Source organism: Perca flavescens, chromosome 7 (assembly GCF_004354835.1).
Source record: "Perca flavescens isolate YP-PL-M2 chromosome 7, PFLA_1.0, whole genome shotgun sequence".
Classification (NCBI taxonomy): Eukaryota; Metazoa; Chordata; class Actinopteri; order Perciformes; family Percidae; genus Perca; species Perca flavescens.
Genome location: NC_041337.1, coordinates 36,929,014 through 36,941,513, shown reverse-complemented (window position 1 = coordinate 36,941,513; position 12,500 = coordinate 36,929,014). Strand labels below are relative to the sequence as shown.

The following is a 12,500-nucleotide window of genomic DNA, read 5'->3' as shown; positions in this document are numbered from 1 at the left end:
AAGTCTCTTTTATATAGACCTTAGTGGTCCCCTAATACTGTATCTGAAGTCTCTTTTATATAGGCCTTAGTGGTCCCCTAATACTGTATCTGAAGTCTCTTTTATATAGACCTTAGTGGTCCCCTAATACTGTATCTGAAGTCTCTTTTATATAGACCTTAGTGGTCCCCTAATACTGTATCTGAAGTCTCTTTTATATAGACCTTAGTGGTCCCCTAATACTGTATCTGAAGTCTCTTTTATATAGGCCTTAGTGGTCCCCTAATACTGTATCTGAAGTCTCTTTTATATAGACCTTAGTGGTCCCCTAATACTGTATCTGAAGTCTCTTTTATATAGACCTTAGTGGTCCCCTAATACTGTATCTGAAGTCTCTTTTATATAGACCTTAGTGGTCCCCTAATACTGTATCTGAAGTCTCTTTTATATAGACCTTAGTGGTCCCCTAATACATTTTCATGCAATGGGACCTTTAAGACTTTAATTTCCACTTTGAAAGGCTCATTACCGCCACGGAGCTCATGTTTTCGGTTTGTTTGTCTGTCTGTCTGTCTGTCTGTCTGTCTGTCTGTCTGCAGGGCCTGAAGTTTACTTTTTTGGCCACCAGCTAATGTTTTTTTTTGCCTCTTAAAGGCTTTTTGATGACTCGTCTTTTCTTAATTGCTTCTAATTAAAAACATTCAGTCCCGATTACAAAAACCTCGCTTTCTCTGAGCCATAAACCCGACAGTGACTTTTTAAACACAGTATGTTACATTCATATTTAGAATTACATTCAGTGCATTAACGGTTGCCCCACCATAACCATTCACCTGTTTTAGTGAGACTCTGGATCCATATAATATGGATATATATATATATATATATATATATATATATATATATATATATATATATGTATATATATATGTATATACTTTTTTTTTGGCCTATATATATATATATACAGTACAGGCCAGTATACAGTACAGGCCAAAAGTTTGGACACACCTTCTCATTCAATGCATTTCCTTTTTATATTCATGACTATTTACATTGTAGATTCTCACTGAAGGCATTAAAACTATGAATGAACACATATGGAATTATGTATTTAACAAAAAAGTGTGAAATAACTGAAAACATGTCTTATATTTTAGATTCTTCAAAGTAGCCACCCTTTGCTTTTTTTGATAACTCTGCAAACCCTTGGTGTTCTCTCAATGAGCTTCATGAGGTAGTCACCTGAAATGGTTTTACCTTCACAGGTGTGCCTTGTCAGGGTTAAATAGTGGAATTATTTCCTTTTATTAATGAAAAAGCAAAGGGAGGCTACTTTGAAGAATCTAAAATATAAGACATGTTTTCAGTTATTTCACACTTTTTTGTTAAGTACATAATTCCATATGTGTTCATTCATAGTTTTGATGCCTTCATTGTGTATATATATATATATATATATATATATATATATATATATATATATGTGTGTGTTAAAGCACCATGTACGGAGTGTAACACATGACACATAAAATGCGACAAGGGGACGAACAGACAACATAGGGAAGCGAGACAGGACAATAACAGAACTGACAAGACGGGACTGGACAGGACAGTCGACAAACACAAGGACGTCTTATTAATCAGTCCTTCCAGAAAAATTGCGGGAACTTGCAAAAACTGCTGTTTGATGAAAGCCAGGCTCAAAACTCATCTTATTACATTGGCCTTCCCGGCATCTTAATTGTCTTATCCTGCTATGTTTGTAATTAAGTGTTTGTCTTTCAATGTACTTTTTAGACTAAATCACTGATTTGTACGTGTTTTATTTTATTTTTCTTATTTTATCACCCTATGGCTAATGCGCTATGTACAGCACTTTGGTAACCTGTTTTTAAATGTGCTATAGTAATAATCTTTACTTACTTACTTACTTGTGTGAAGTAAACGCAACATTTTTCAACTTTCTGCTAAGATATATTATGGAACTTTTTTGCAACGAAAATGCGTGGGATTATGAAATCATGCAAGCCCCAAATATTTTGCGCGGAAATCGGCAATTTATTGCAGCGAAAGTGCGGTGCATTTGAAAAAATGCGGACTTTGGCTTTTTATGCGTTGAATTATGCGATCGCATAATCGCGTTTTTCTGGAGGTACTGATAAGTGTGGATGGTGTTGATAGTGTGTGTGCACGTATGTACGAGTAAAGTGATAACTGCAAGGGAGAGAAAACCAAAAAACAAAGGGGAAAATAGAATAATTAAATGATATAAATAATGTAAAAGAACTAGGAGGAGGGAGATATACGTCTGGTAATGTACACGGCTTGTAGTTATATTTTTGTTGAATTTAGAAACGTTAGAAATGGGGACCAGGTGTCTTCAAAGGCTGACATTCGCTTCCTTCTGTGTGCATTGTGTTTTAACATTGAGATGCATTCTGAGATCAGATTTGTCCAGTGATTGATGTGGCACCAATTCTTTGATTTCGTGCCACATTACACAGTATACATTTAAAGAAGCCTTCAGCTGGAGTTCAGTGACCCCGGCAGTGAAGTGCCGAGTCATGTTTAGCACAGGTGAGCGTCTTCGTTAAGGTTGTGTTCAGGTACGGTATGTGTGCCAGTGGATCTGCAGCGCTGCCAGGGGAAGCTAAACTTAGCTAAGCTGTATACGTTAGCGTTTGGCTGCAGTCACCGAGGCTTTTGGCACAGAGACGGAGACCTTGGAAGACTTTTATCTCCTTATTTCAATGTGTAGACTGAATTATTTTTATCATTTGAACTTGCCCATACTGTGTAAAATAATCTACTGTGAGTTCTGCTCTCGGAAAATCACATAATCGTGAAACTAAACCCAGAATCTACAACCTGTTATCACTCCAAACTCGTAAAATACTGACTCTTGGTCAGTGTCTCTCGGCGCCAGATAACGACACAAAATCCCCCTTTTAGCGTCTGCATGGAGCAAACCGGTCGATCCTGGAGGTAACCGGCTCCATCTAGCCTAGTTTAGCACAGACCCTGGAGGTAACCAGCTCCATCTAGCCTAGCTTAGCACAGATCCTGGAGGTAACCGGCTCCATCTAGCCTAGCTTAGCGCAGATCCTGGAGGTAACCGGCTCCATCTAGCCTAGCTTAGCACAGATCCTGGAGGTAACCGGCTCCATCTAGCCTAGCTTAGCACAGATCCTGGAAGTAACCGGCTCCATCTAGCCTAGCTTAGCACAGATCCTGGAGGTAACTGGTTCCAATAATCCTACTGCTCCCAATACGTGACAAAATAACACCAACATGTTCCTATTTACATGTTGTGATGTGTATAGTCACAGTGTGCACAAATAACAAGGTCACATGACACACAGCCATCTTCTAACTGTAAACATACTGGGAACTATATTCTCAGAAGCACTGCTACTTCTATCACTCCGCCCAAGTAGCAGAAGTAGCAATGCTTCAACCCCCCTCCAAATGTTGAACCCAAAGTTACGACCTTACACCAAACAACTTTTCAAACGATATCTCTCTCTCAGACTAATGTCAGATAATATCGTTTGGTGTGAGGTCATAAAACTCAGTCTTTCTCCCGTCTGGACGTTCAGACGAACCAAACGTGTTTGATTTTATCCTCAGTTTGAAGTTTTGGTAGTGAAGTTAGACCACGTGAACATTTATCAACAACCAATGGGTGCTCTCCCTCCAGCGCCAATCAGGAAGCACCAATCGGCTACCATAGACAGTATATAATGGAGCAGCAGACCCCCTGTGTCTGGACGGAGACCAGTGAAGGATATTAGAAGCACTTTTCCGGTGATCTCTTGCTTTACTGAGCAGCCTCCAACTGAGCTTGAAGACGTAGATGTGACGTGAGCAACGTGTCTGAAAGTGTGAAGTCTTCTGGTAGCTGTGAGAGAGAAATCTCAATCATTCCCAATCTTACAGAGACGGAGAGTGTAGGTATATGTAAGGAGATAACATAGACACAGGCTAATTACTGATCACTAACATGATAGTTAACATTAGTAATTACTGATCACTAACATGCTAGTTAACATTAGTAATTAAACCTAAACAGCTAATGGAAGTCCAAACTGCCTGTGAGCTTCTCCTGTACTATACAGTAATTCCTCTACTGTGTGACAGTAAGTCTCGTGGTTATGACCCAATCGTTAGCCTATTTTTACAAAAACGTCTGCTACGTGAGCTACAAGGTAATGGAGCCTTTTATAGATTGTCGTGTTTCTTTAGAAATAAACAACGAACAAATAGAGTCTTTAAAAGCTTCAGATGTAAAGTTATTCGCTGTCAAGTGGCGCCAAAATGAATGCTAGTCAGTGGGATGCTAACGGGAGGTGATGGCCAGGTAGCAACAAAATGGCGCCATTGGAGGTTCGAGTTCTGAAGCGAAGTTCTGTAAATTATGGTTACTTTGGCGCAGCGCTAAGCTAAATGCTATAGAGGGAAAGTTGCTGATTTTTTTAAACCCTTCTGAAGCGAGTCATCTAACGGGAGTTTTACCGGCAGATGAACACAGACCTCCTGGTACTGGAGACATTCATCTGCATGTACGGCAGAACCGAACATCTGCAGACTTTACCTAAAAAGTTGCTGTAGGTAGGGTTGGGAAGATCCAGGACTTAACCAAAGAATTAGAACATCGTCAACTTCTCAGTCCCTCCCCTTTCTGCTAAAAACAAACACCAAAGGCACCTGACCAAGCATCGCTGGGATGACAATGTGTTGGACATGAACGTGAAATAGTTAACTTTAATCTGTGTGAACTGAACTTTGAGCTCTTGTTACGTGTGAACGTGCACAATACTGGCTGTTATAATAACTGTCGGGCATTTCTTTGCGCAGTCGTGTATGTGACAAACAAATCTTTGAATCCTCGCCAAAGCTGGTTGGATCCCTCTGATCCTGAGTCAGCTGGCAGCGGAGCAGATGGCGGCGAGCCACACGTGTCACGTGGAGCTCAGGACACAAACTGACACAGGTGGAAAGTAGCCCACATCTGTTAAATTGAGCAATATGTGAATGGAGTCTGGAAAGCAGTGTGCAATTTAATAAAATCACACGGTATACACGGACTTGCATGGACTGGCAGTGTCTCGAGTTACATTACACTGACTTTAGTTACACTGACTTTAGTTACACTGACTTTAGTTACACTGACTTTAGTTACACTTACTTTAGTTACACTGACTTTAGTTACACTGACTTTACACTTACTTTAGTTACACTTACTTTAGTTACACTGACTTAAGTTACACTGACTTTACACTTACTTTAGTTACACTTACTTTAGTTACACTGACTTTAGTTACACTTACTTTAGTTACACTGACTTTACTTACACTGACTTTAGTTACACTTACTTTAGTTACACTTACTTTAGTTACACTTACTTTAGTTACACTGACTTAAGTTACACTGACTTTACACTTACTTTAGTTACACTTACTTTAGTTACACTGACTTTAGTTACACTTACTTTAGTTACACTGACTTAAGTTACACTGACTTTACACTGACTTTAGTTACACTTACTTTAGTTACACTGACTTTAGTTACACTTACTTTAGTTACACTTACTTTAGTTACACTTATAGTTACACTGACTTTAGTTACACTGACTTTAGTTACACTGACTTAAGTTACACTTACTTTAGTTACACTGACTTTAGTTACACTTACTTTACTTACACTGACTTTAGTTACACTGACTTTAGTTACACTTACTTTACTTACACTGACTTTAGTTACACTGACTTTAGTTACACTGACTTTAGTTACACTGACTTTAGTTACACTGACTTTACTTTAGTTACACTGACTTTAGTTACACTGACTTTACTTACACTTACTTTAGTTACACTGACTTTAGTTACACTGACTTTACTTACACTGACTTTACTTACACTTACTTTAGTTACTTTAGTTACACTGACTTTAGTTACACTGACTTTAGTTACACTTACTTTAGTTACACTGACTTAAGTTACACTGACTTTACACTGACTTTAGTTACACTTACTTTAGTTACACTGACTTTAGTTACACTTACTTTAGTTACACTGACTTTAGTTACACTGACTTTACACTGACTTTAGTTACACTGACTTTAGTTACACTTACTTTAGTTACACTGACTTTAGTTACACTTACTTTAGTTACACTGACTTTAGTTACACTTAAAGTTACACTGACTTTAGTTACACTTACTTTACTTACACTTACTTTAGTTACACTTACTTTAGTTACACTGACTTTAGTTACACTGACTTTAGTTACACTTACTTTAGTTACACTGACTTTAGTTACACTGACTTTAGTTACACTTGCTTTAGTTACACTTGCTTTAGTTACACTTACTTTAGTTACACTTACTTTAGTTACACTGACTTTACTTACACTGACTTTAGTTAAAGTTTAACATCAGCCGAAATGAAGTCTTTTTTTAGGAGTCATACAAAGTCATATGTTATGATTTAGGAGTATCATCTGCGTAACGGGGAACCCAGATTTGTTAAATTGAGCAATATGTTGATGGAGTCTGGAAAGCAGTCGCTCCAACAACTCCAGTGTGTGTATTTTTGTAGCAACAGGACTTGAAGAACCTTAATTTAATAAAATCGTGTTATTAAAAACTATGTGCAGTGCTGACAGGCGGTGTCTCCAGTTGTCAATAGAGTAAAGTTACAAATCTTACTTTAGTTAATATAACTACGTTCACAGAAGAAATGTTAAAGGTATACATCAGTCGGAATGAAAAGTACAAAACAACGAAAATACGAAGTCATACGTTATGATTTAAGAGTATCGTCTGGGTAATGGGGAACCCAGACTTGTTAAATTGAGCAATATGTGAATGGAGTCTGGAAAGCAGTGTGCAATTTTGTAGCAATTAGAGGACTTCGGAGGACTTTTGTTTTTTGCATAAGGGACCGTCGGACTAACTTTCCCATCCCCATTATCAGGGCAGTGATGTCAATGATGAACTTCTCTCAGTTCTTATGATAAATTTGTCATGTTTCACAAAGCAGAACTTTGATTTAATGAAATAACACGGTATAAGACTTGCATGGACTGGCAGTGTCTCAAGTTACATTACGCATCTTAAATTAACTTTAGTTAAAGTTTAACATTAGCCGAAATGAAGAGTCTTTATTTAGGAGTCATACAAAGTCATACGTTACCATTTAGGAGTATCGTCTGGGTAACGGGGAACCCAGATTTGTTAAATTGAGCAATATGTGAATGGAATCTGGAAAGCAGTGTGCAATTTTGTAGCAATTACGGAACTTTGGAGGGCTTTTATTTTTGGGATAACCGTTGGACTAACTTTCCGTCCCCATTATCAGGGCAGTGATGTCGATGATGATGATGATGATGATGATGATGAAGATGATGTTGAAGCTTGTGCTCTGTCATCAGCCTGTCAGTACTTAGCCCAGTGACTTAGCCCGGATTAGCCAGCTTAGCTAGGTAACTGTTGGGCTGCGGCTTAGAGAGCTAACTGCAGACGCAGTTTCTATTCTGTCTGTTTCTGTTTCTGTCTCCCTTTCAGCATGTGGGACATGTCGCTCAAGACAGAAACCATTTATTTAATTCTCTCTTCGTTGGGCAAAATCTGTCACAAAATCTGTTAAAAACTCTCCACTCACCATGAGCAAAGGAATGTACATAGCACGTCATGCTAGAATAGTAGACCTCATAGTGAAAGACATATATGCTCTTTGCTCTTTATTTATTTTATTTTATTTTATTTCAATCTTTATTTTTAATTTAATACATACTGTGTACATATACTTATACTTATATTGTTTATACCTATACTTATATTGTTTATTACATCTAGAAAAACGTACTTGGCAATAAAAACCCTTTCTGATTCTGATTCAGATTCTGATCAAACCATTTTCCACCCTCAGTAAGCTCGTACAAACATTCTCAGGAAAAACCATCCATGTTTCAGCACTGCAACAGTAATCCTAGTACTTTCTTACATCTGGTTGCCAACACACCTGTGGCGGCTGTGGCTCAGTGGTGGAGAGGTTGCCGGCAAATCTGAAGGTTGGTGGTTCGATCCTTGGCCCTGCAGTCCCATGTCAAAGTGTCCTTGGGCAAGACACTGAACACGCGAGTTGCTGTAAATGTGTGTGACTGATTATCTGATGAGCAGGTGGCTCCTTGTACAGCAGACTCGGCCACAGTATATGAATGTGTTGTTCTTTATAAGAACAGTCCATTTACACCTGCTGTTGTTATTATCAACGAGGAGTCCAGTGAGGTGGACATTTTGGAGGTATAGGCTGCAGCTTTGATTCCAGCATGGAGGAGTCTTTCTACCCCAAGGTAGTTAAATACCAACCACTCCTAAACACCATCTCAGAGCTGGGCTATAGGTGCACACTACTAGTTTTCATATTTGGTAGCCTAGGACCAGAGATGTTCACAAGTCATTTTTTTGGAAGTCCAAGTCAAGTTTCAACACTCCAACTTAGGACATTGTATAGTCTAATCTTCTGCTACTTAACACATCCCTCTAGCCCTCAAACCTGGTGAAATATTAACCTGAGTCTGTCACATCATATGGATACAACTACAAAAATACAATATGCCTGTTCCCAGGCAATCCCAGCATTAGCACAACACTGTGCGATGGTTAGCTTGTTACCTGTGACGATATCTGCTACATGTAACGTCTCTTTCATATTAGCAAGTGACTGACCTATCTGGGAGTGTTTGGAGATGCCTGATGAAGTTCGAGGCTGTTGATCGGGCATCATTTATCTTGGTGTCAGACACCTTACATGTAGCTGTTGGCTTACTGCCACCGTTTACCAAGTTATTGAAGCTAAACTAATGACAAAAGACACAACTCCGGGAGGACTTGGTGTTGCCATCCTCCATGTATTTTTTGATATGTGAGTGCGCGCACATAAGGCATAACACATGCGTTACGTTGCACATTATAGCAAAGGGCAGGGGACATGCAGCTCATCATACGTTTCCCCAACGTACTGTATATGCGCCAATAAAAGAAAATAGAAATACATGAATGAATTTAGATTTAAAAAGCAATAATTGCATGAAAACAGGTTGTTGACGAGTCTCGAAGCTCGAGTCCGAGTCAAGTCTGAAGTCAGCTGTTTGTAAGACTTAAATGCGACTCGAGTCCCCATCTCTGCCTAGGACACACACACAGGTTGGTAGTCAGAGGGCTGCAACAACTTGGGATGGCCTAAAAAGGCAAACCAGCTGGCAAAGTACTGTGCCATGTCTGCTATTATTGGCAGCCGCCACATATGGTGGGAACATTGCTACTTATACCCTAAGACCTGAGTATTGTGCTGCTTATACCCTTAAGAACTGAGTATTGTGTTACTTATACCCTTAAGAACTGAGTATTGTGTTACTTATACCCTTAAGAACTGAGTATTGTGCTACTTATACCCTTAAGAACTGAGTATTGTGCTTGTTAAGCGATATTGTGAAGACCTGCTGTGAGCGACTGGTCCATGAGTTTGCGTATGTATTGTACTGCATCGGTATTATTTGTGTCTCTGTACCATTTTTGTTTGTGTGTGTGTGTGTGTGTGTGTGTGTGTGTGTGTGACTCTGTGTGAGTGTGTGTGCATGTGTGTGTGCAGCTGACTGTGATGAGGCCATAGTACTCTGTAATCCCATCAACACTGAGTTAGTGACGAGCTAACAGCATTACACCACTTAGCTGTGTGTGTGTGTGTGTGTGTGTGTGTGTGTGTGTGTGTGTGTGTGTGTGTGTGTGTGTGTGAGAGATGGGGATTTTTATTGAGCTGTCATGTCCGCCCCCCTTCTCTCTCTCTCTCTCTCTCCTCTTCGTTGTGACTCACCAGCAGCTTGTGTGTTTTAATGCTAAACTATAGCTATAGGCTAACACAAAGGAACAGTATGTGTGTGTGTGTGTGTGTGTGTGTGTCTAGGTGGTTGTGTGTGTGTTTGTGTGTGTTTTTGTGTGTGTGTGTGTCTAGGTGTGTATGTCTGTGTGTGTCAATGTGTCTGTCTGTGTGTGTGTGTGTGTGTGTGTGTGTGTGTGTGTGTGTGTGTGTGTGTGTGTGTGTGTGTGTGTGTGTGTGTGTGTGTTAGCTAAGACACAGGGAACACTGGATTCTCATTGGCTGGAACCTAATCAGCATTATTTCAAGCAGAATGAGCCTCCACCTATTGATATGACCAATCATTTCCTTTCATATATTCTTAACTGATAATCTTTTAGTCGACATCATCACATATCTGCTCACCTGCACGTACACCAAGAGACTGTCCTGTCCTCCCCCGAAAAACGCTGACAGACAGTTTCTGGATGACTAAAGTTCCCGAATTCAGACCGGAAGTTTATTTATTTGGTTCGAGGCTGAACTGAACAAGTCATTTTATTCCTTTAACTCATCGCGTTTGTGCAAAACTGTGCAATAAATATATATTATATAATAATATAATAATAATAAACTCCCACTTCTCTCTCTCTACACACAGCTGGCATCTTCATGCATTATGTACATCCTGCAATATTTTATTCATATCCCCCCATCTCACATCTTTCTGTCATTTCATCTCATTGACTCGTTATGTCTTTTCAATTTCAATGTGCTTTATTGGCAAAAAAAAATTACAAACATATAAACAACAACAAGGAGTAAATACATCAGATATAATAATACAAGTGAATAGGATCTCTCCCTTTTTCTCTCTCTCTCTCTCCCTCTCTCTCTCCCTCTGTTTCTCTCCCTCTCTCTGTCTCTCTTTGTCTCTCTCTCTCTCTCTGTTTCTCTCGTCTCTCTCTCTCTTTCTCTCTCTCTCTCTGTTTCTCTCCCTCTCCCTCTCCCTCTGTCTCTCTCTCTCTCCATCTCCCTCTGTCTCTCTCTCTCTCCCTCTCTCTCTCCCTCTCTCTCCCTCTGTCTCTCTCCCTCTCTCTCTCCCTCTGTCTCTATTTCCCTCTCCCTCTCTCTCTCTCCCTCTCCCTCTCTCTTCCTCTCCCTCCCTCCCTCCCTCCCTCCCTCCCTCTCTATAATAGCTCAGTGTGTAATGGCAGCTGATGTTATGTAACTCCTGGCTCACATTATCGCCCCTCCCTTCCTCTGTCTCCCTCTTTCCTTCTCTCAATTTCTCAAATTTCAATTTACTTTATTGGCATGACTAAATCAATACATCTGTTTTGCCAAAGCAAACGAATAAAAACCCAAATACAAATATGAATGAACCACAAGAACAAGAAAGTAGTATTAAAAAAATGTAAACACCTGCACTGTAAACCTTTGATGTAATTCTACAGCTACAATCTCACAGTATCTTACTGTCTACAGTACAATACTGTAAAGGGCAATGCATTCTGGGAGAAAATAATAATATTACAGCGCTATCTGCGAATGTTACAGATTACAGTTATTGACTGTTAACACCAATGCATCTTGGGAAAACAAAGGAAAAGGCGGGAACTACACTTCAGCCAGTAAATGATATATATTACAGTTTTACAGTTTATATGACGAGTATTCATCCTGTCATTCATCTATGTATTAAAAGGTCTAGCTACACCACAGATGCATTCTGGGATAGGAAAGCTAAGCTCCGCTAAATAGTCTCGGAGAAGGAATATGTTTTAGTAGAGCATTTACATTTCTGTTGATCCAGACTACATGACTTTGTAACGCAAATGTGTAAGTTAATTTTGACTTTTTAATCAAAAGTCATGATTTTGCAAGTAAAGTCAATACTTCCTAAGTTCATGACACACAAAGCCACAGTTATGACTTCTAACTCGATAACATGAGTCACAAATAACTAGGGATGTAATCACGTTCAGGTGTGTTTTTTTTATATTCAGGTCTGCGCTTTTAATTTGAAAAGTCTGAAGAGTTTAGTTTCCTGTCAGTAAACTGAAGTTAAACACGCGGAAACATTTTGATCTTTAGAGCTGCACGGACGTCAACAAACAAATTGAAATTTAAAACTCAGCGGGGTGCATGTTTCCGTACGTTTCTGTGGCTGAGGGGCGTTTGTAGAGATGCACCGAATCCAGATTTTTGGGGTTTTCGGCTGAATCCTGAATCCCCTGGTTGAGATTGTGCTGACTCCTCCTCCCATCCTCAGTCCATGAACCCAGTAAACACATGAATGAAGTAAACAGGGACTGTCCTTCCTTTGCTGTACCTGAAGTTGCTGCATTCTGGCTGCTGTCTGGAGATTCCTTCATGCACAACTCGTATTCTTCCAGATGTTTCAGACCAGATGTTGTAACAGCGGCCATGTTGTGTATAGTTTAGGGTCCTCGCCACCACCAGACCAATCAGCTTTGAACAGATTGAACATGTAGCTGGACTTGAATGGCCTTCTTTAGACTGAAAGTTCTGCCAAACAACAACTTTTTCTGCTCACCAGATCCATGTCCACTTCCTCACAGCCTGCTGCATTGAACGCTCCACCTACGTAAACACCTTCCCGTAATCAACGGCGCCGTTACTACGGAGACCAGCGTA

The 12,500-nt window shown here is 39.7% G+C and overlaps 1 protein-coding gene across 1 annotated transcript in view; it reads left to right on the top strand.

The window, feature by feature from the left end:
• The window catches only part of slc6a8 (solute carrier family 6 member 8), a 99,343-nt gene that overhangs the window by 9,187 nt on the left and 77,656 nt on the right, over positions 1-12,500 (top strand). The gene's annotated exons all lie outside the window — the stretch shown is intronic.